Genomic DNA, 6,603 nt, shown 5'->3' with positions numbered 1-6,603 from the left:
GGCATCGCCCCGCGCTGCCCTTGCCGCCGGCGACCGCGCCCGACGCCGCCGCCTTCCTCTCCGTCGCCGGCGCACCCCGGCGACCTCTCTCTCTTCACCTCGGTCTCCGGCGAACAGTACCCCGACCAATCTCGAGAATCGCGCCCCGATCCAGATCTGATCGCGACGGGTTGACTTTTTCTTCTCTAACCCTAATTTTTTTTTGTATTCTTTCACATGCCATAACTCTGCATCCGTAGCTCCGATTCGTGCGTGTAGCATATCAAAATGTTCGTCTCGATGAGTGCATCATTTCATGTCATTGCATCATTTTCATTTGAGCTCATGTTAATGCCCGAAATGCTGTTGGAATAGGGCTATGTGAGGAATATTTCAGATCTATTTTAGCAAATGGTTTTTTGTCATTTTTGCCATGATTAATGTGTGCATGCTATGATCCTGAGCTCTACATGTGTTTTGTTAAATGCCATGTCATCTTTACAGGGATGTATGCCATGTATTTTTGTGATATTTTGGGTGACTAGTGCATCAAAATGTTCGTCTCGACGAGTGCATCATTTCATCTCATTGCATCATTTTCATTTGAGCTTATGTTGATGCCCGAAATGATGTTGGAAGAGGGCTATATGAGGAATATTTCAGATCTGTTTCAGCAAATGACTTTTTGTCATTTTTGCCATGATTAATATGTGCATGCTATGATCCTGAGCTCTACATGTGTTTTGTTAAATGCCATGTCATCTTTATAGGGGTGTATGCCATGTATTTTTGTGATATTTTGGGTGACTAGCACAAGCATGCAAAGTAGCGTAATCGTTGATGTTGTTTTCAGGGACTTAGTTTTTCACCAAGTCCTTGTTCTGTTTTTGTTTTTATGCCATATGTTCATGTTGTTTCCTAGTGATCCGTGCCTCTTTTGAGGATGATCAGTAAGAATGTTTTGTTAATATTGTGGTTCTCTATCCATACATGTCTTTGTTTGCATTTATGGAGCACCCTAACTTGAGTCAATCGAGCTCTACTTTTGCTATAAATGTTCCTGGCAGATTGTTGACATGTTTAGCGATTTTGCCGAGGATGTTGCTATTGATCCGTGCATGCTATGTTGTTGTTCTTGCCATATCTAACTTCTATGCTATGTCTTCTTGATGGGTGTATGCTTAGTTTGTCATGACATGCTCTGTAGAGAGTGCATCGAGTTCGTAAACATGCCTACTCGTTAACTGTTTTGCATGCTCCAGTTTTTCACTAAGTCTGAATCTGTTTGTGTTTTTGCTATGTTCACATGCTTGCAAATGTATTTTCTGATCCCTTTTGGCTCAAGGTCACTAAGGGAATTTTGTTATATGCTTAGAGTAGCTTCATGCCATGCATTGCTTTGCCATGATATGTTCCTGTAGCATGTAGTTATCATGCTCTAAAGTGTGCTTCCTGATGATAAATTCTAGACTTGTGTTAATTTCACTAAGTCTGAAACCTGTTATCATTTGCACTTTTGCCATGCTTGTTTGAACCTGTTAATGGATGAATTAGCCGTAGCTCAGTGTTCATCTTTTGTCAAGCATCATGAGTGGATCCATGCCATGTATTTTGTTGTCATATTTGAGTGCTGTGGCATGTTGTTCTTGATGCATTTACATGGCTACTTGCTGATTATCGCAGACCGGTGCCATATTTGTTTTGCTTGCCTTTTCCAAACCGTGCATCTGATTCTAGTGATCTTTATATCGATTTCAACCGAAATCATCTCGCCTTTCCAGTGGCACTATTGGATTTCCATGTTGAGGCCAGGTTCAATCTTTCCTTTGCAAATCTTGCATATGCATCACATATCGCATCCCGCATAGCATACCATGTTTGCATCATGTTGCTTGAGCATTGCACGTGGTTGATTATGCTCTTTTTGCTTGTTGTTCTTGTTTCGGTAGAGCCGGGAGACGAGTTCGTGAACGAGGAGCCCGTTGAGTTCGCTTACGAGGATCAAGGCAACTCTGAGTACTTTGCAGGCAAGATGACCATACCCTCGAAATCACTTCTATCTTTGCTTGCTAGATGCTCGCTCTTTTGCTATGCCTATGCTACGATACCTACCACTTGCTTATCATGCCTCCCATATTTCCATGTCAAACTTCTAACCCACCATGTCGTACCAAACCGTTGTTTGGCTATGTTACCGCTTTGCTCAGCCCCTCTTATAGCGTTGCTAGTTGCAGGTGAAGATTGGAGATAGTTCCTTGTTGGAACTTGTTTATTGTTGGGATATCACAATATTATCTTGTTTATCTTAATGCACCTATATACTTGGTAAAGGGTGGAAGGCTCGGCCTTATGCCTGGTATTTTGTTCCACTCTTGCCGCCCTAGTTTCCGTCATATCGGTGTTATGTTCCCGGATTTTGCGTTCCTTACACGGTTGGGTTATAATGGGAACCCCTTAACAGTTCGCCTTGAATAAAACTCCTCCAGCAATGCCCAACCTTGGTTTTACCATTTGCAACCTAGCCTCTTTTTCCCTTAGGTTTCCGGAGCCCAAGGGTCATCTTTATTTAAATCCCCGGGCCAGTGCTCCTCTGAGTGTTGGTCCAAACAGAGCCACTTGCAGTGCCACCTCGGGGAAACTTGAGGGTTGGTTTTAGTTGTACATAGTGTTCATATGAGTGTGCCCTGGGAACGAGATATGTGCAGCTCCTATCGGGATTTGTCGGCACATTCGGGCGGTGTTGCTGGACTTGTTTTACCATTGTCGAGAATGTCTTGTAACCGGGATGCCGAGTCTGATCGGATTGTCTTGGGAGAAAGAATATCCTTCGTTGACCGTGAGAGCTTGTGATGGGCTAAGTTGGGACTCCCCTGCAGGGATTTGAACTTTCGAAAGCCGTGCCCGCGGTTATGGGCAGATGGAAATTTGTTAATGTCCGGTTGTAGTTAACATGAAACTTAACTTAACTAAAATACACCAACCGCGTGTGTAACCGTGATGGTTTCTTCTCGGCGGAGTCCGGGAACTGAACACGGTGTTGGAGTAATGCTTGACGTAGGTTGTTCTAGGATCACTTCTTGATCATAGTTGTTCGACCGTGCTCTTGCCTTCTCTTCTCGCTCTCTTTTGCGAATAGGTTAGCCACCATATATGCTAGTCGCTTGCTGCAGCTCCACATCATACCTTTACCTTACCTATAAGCTTAAATAGTCTTGATCGCGAGGGTGCGAGATTGCTGAGTCCCCGTGACTCACAGATTACTTCCAAACCAGATGCAGGGACCGATGATACCGTTCCAGATGATATGACCGAGCTCAAGTGGGAGTTCGATGAAGACTCTCGCCGTTACTACGTGTCCTTCCCGGATGATCAGTAGTGGTGCCCAGTTGGGGCGATCGGGGACTTTGTCGCATTTGGGGGTTGATCTTTATTTTGGTACCGTAGTCGGACCATGAGTGTATTGGATGAATGTAATGACTTATTTATGTATTTGTGTGACGTGGCGAGTGTAAGCCAATTATGTACTTTATCCCTTTATTTATTTACATGGGGTGTTGTGAAGATTACCTCACTTGCGATATTGCTTTCAATGCGGTTATGCCTCTAAGTCGTGCTTCGACATGTAGGAGATATAGCCGCGTCGAGAGAGTTACATAAACATACCAGACGTACCACGTGTGTGTGTGTGTGTGTGGAGCTGACCAGAGCACGTCCGTCAGGATCAACAAGGTCACTGATGCCACCAAGAACCCGTTAAAGGGGCGATCCTGTAGCGGTGTAGCCTCAACTCTTCAGCAATGTTTGGACTCAAGCTGCAAACATAAAGCCACCGGAGCCTCCATAACCCATATCCATCCGGCAGCCCCGGCCCATCTTCCCCAAAGTCCTTCGGCGATGGTTCCAGACACAACCCCGAGCATTCAGGTAGCGAACCTGGTAGGGAAGCCTCATCAGAACTCGATCGCCCGCCGTGCACCACTATGTGTGACGCTCGCGTCATCCAACCGCCAACACATGCATCAAGACCATTGTCATCACACAAGGAGCCGAGCATACCACCACTGTAGGCTAGGCATCACAGTGGGCCGAATCTAACAGGTACATCACCGTCGTCGGTCGGCCACACATGATGCAATCACCACTGCCACCCAATCACTAGTGCAGAACCGGGCAATAGCACCGGTTCGTAAGGCCCTTTAGTGCCGGTTCGGTAACCGGCACTAAAGTGTGGGCACTAAAGCCCCCCCCCCTTTAGTACCGGTTCAGCACGAACTAGTGCTAAAGGGCAACCACGTGGCACGAGCCAGCTCCGGGGGCGCGTAGGACATTTGTACCGGTTGGTAACACCAACTGGTACTAAATGTTTGGGTGTGTTTTGGTTTTATTTTTTATTTTTACTTTAATTTTGTGTTTTTAATTTAATTTAGTGATTGTTTTACATTATAATGAGTTGTTAAATCATTAGATGAAAGTACCGCAGATTAGTTTGACTGGATGCATGTGGATCCTAGCTAAGTCATCAAGTATATGCCATATCCATATTATATATGCTTGATCACCTAATTAAGTGGTCGAGGTAATATGGATATGGTATATACTTGATCACTTAGCTAGAATCCATCTAGTTGAAACTAATCTGCGGTTTCTTTCATAAATGATATAATAACTCATCATCATCATATTAATATAAAAACTCTTGCATCATATATATCATCACCACCAACAGTTTTCATAGCTAGCTAAAAATCATTATATAATAGTCATCTCATTACCACTACTTAATCATCATATAGTCATTACCGCTATCTAATCACCACCAACACTAGCTTAAAGAAGAAACATTCACTTGTACCAGAAACAAAGATATCATTGAGTTCAACATGGTAATGATATTATAAGCGTTCATAACACCACAAAAGCAAATCACTCTTTGAGATTAAGTTCAGGACGAAGAACACGGACATGAGAGGACATGTACTAAGAGCATGAACTAGCTAATCACTCCTGCTGCTCTCTCAGGTAAAATAACATAGAACATGTATAGCTTTCCTGATTCATCATATTGGAGCATGCAGATGAACCTGTCTCCTAATCGTGGGTTGCGCTTCTGATTGCTGCCCCCTAGTACTTCTCTGCGATCGTTCACAATTTTGCTCCAGTCTTTTACTATTAAGCATTCCTCGCTATTAGAAATCCTGAATGCACTAAAGTGCATTGTAGGATATCTTGGCCGTAAGCTAAAAATATTCATGGTACCTTTAGTCTCGATCCAATCAGGCACAACATTCATCGGGAGTCCCTGTTGAAGAATATCGTATAGTAATATACTTAGCAATGAAGTTTAGCTTAAAAAATAATGTATGCAAAAGATGCACTGAGGAGAAATAGTAGAAATCTTACCATCTTTCCTAAATATATGTGACCGTAGTTCAGTACGAACACCATTGGTCGCACGTTTTGAATACTAACATTTCTAAGTGCAGGAATTTTTTTTGTCTTGACAGCATCAAGATCCTCAAGCCATGAAACATAATGACTTGTCTCCTCGCAGTTTAGTTCAGCCCCGGGACAGTGGACGGTCCTGTCTACCAAGCGCCGGACATGTTTGCTTGATTGGAAATAAGCTTTCAATATAAATTACTTGTCAACTCTTTTTGAATAAACAATATCAAAGACATAAATATGGTTGAGAAACTCACATAACGGTAGAACTGGAGGCGTCTGCACATCGACCCAGATATCTCTATTACCTTCAATATCATCTTTCGGACGAATATCAAAAGTGATAACCATATCAGGCTCAAATGCATAAGCCTTGCATAGTGCTTGCCAAGCTTTGCATTCAAAATAGGTGTATGCATGTGTCTGCGTTGTATAATTTGACGTTGAAGGTATAACCATGCTCGGTCTTCAAGTAACTTTTTTTACCTCCATAGTTTTGTTAGGACTGAAACATATCTTATCCAAGACAAAAATTATTGCATGACAGGGGATACGCTAGTAGAATAGTGAAAATATTAAAATTAAAAGTTGAAGCAAATGAAGCATAAGTCATGCTTAATTATGAAAAAAGACTTGTCGTTCTGACTTACTGTATCCACTTCGAAGTTCTCATCCAGCTTGATGCTGAAGCGCATATCATCAACTAGAAAATTTCTGCCGCACAGGCCGCGCTGGTCTTCGCAGTATTCGCACATAATGAAATCGTATTCATCGTCAGACGACATTCCTATGTTCATATGTGAAACATTAAACACTTATTAGTTCTATTAATTTAACTAATTCAACTAGTTCTGTTAATTCAACTAGTTCAACTAATTAATTCAACTAAGCACTTACAAAAAATATACCTAAATAAAGTAGCTCAACTAATTCAACTAATTCAACTAAACTAGTTCTATTAATTTTTTTACTAAAAATAAGGTAGCTAGTTCTATATAGTAAAATGTTAATTAGATAATCAAATCTCATATAACTAAATTAAATATATATCTAACATATAATTTATATCTAATTCATCTAACATTTGACATTAATATCTAACATATGTTCATATATAGGTGAAACACTAAACACTTGCTAGTTCTATTAATTCAACTAAATAAACTAGTTTTATTAATTCAA

This window comes from Triticum dicoccoides, chromosome 7A, assembly GCF_002162155.2.
Source record: "Triticum dicoccoides isolate Atlit2015 ecotype Zavitan chromosome 7A, WEW_v2.0, whole genome shotgun sequence".
In the NCBI taxonomy this organism is placed as follows: domain Eukaryota; kingdom Viridiplantae; phylum Streptophyta; class Magnoliopsida; order Poales; family Poaceae; genus Triticum; species Triticum dicoccoides.
Note: the sequence above shows the minus strand (reverse complement) of the source record.